Source organism: Myotis davidii, unplaced genomic scaffold, assembly GCF_000327345.1.
Source record: "Myotis davidii unplaced genomic scaffold, ASM32734v1 scaffold17, whole genome shotgun sequence".
Classification (NCBI taxonomy): Eukaryota; Metazoa; Chordata; class Mammalia; order Chiroptera; family Vespertilionidae; genus Myotis; species Myotis davidii.
In genome coordinates, this window is record NW_006288624.1 from 2,277,146 (window position 1) to 2,277,496 (window position 351).

At 57.3% G+C, this 351-nt stretch overlaps 1 protein-coding gene across 4 annotated transcripts in view; it reads left to right on the forward strand.

The window, feature by feature from the left end:
• The window catches only part of LOC102757605 (cytochrome c oxidase assembly protein COX16 homolog, mitochondrial), a 61,524-nt gene that overhangs the window by 977 nt on the left and 60,196 nt on the right, over nucleotides 1-351 (forward strand). The window lies entirely within an intron of this gene.

Here is a 351-nt window from a genome sequence, read left to right on the forward strand (position 1 = left end):
CCGCGCAGGGCCCCGTGTGTGTTTATAATGAACTCAGCAAAGTCCGAGTTTCTAGCTCCCGTCCCGACCCCGGGACGAAGGCAGCCCGGCACCTGGTCCGGTGACTCCCGTGGTCCAGGAGGGAGGGGGGGTGGCCGGGAGCACAGTCTTAGGGGAGGATGTCGTCAGAAATGGTCAGAGCCGAGACATACTCTGAAAAGTGGAGGTGACAACGCAGGATGGATTGATTTGAGAAAGGAATGAGAGGAGCGAAGGGTGGCTCCGAAGAAGTTGGCTTGAGTATTGGATGGAAGCAATTGCCCTTTTCCGGGACAGGAAAGATTGGTCAGGGGCAGGTTGGGACAGAAAGAG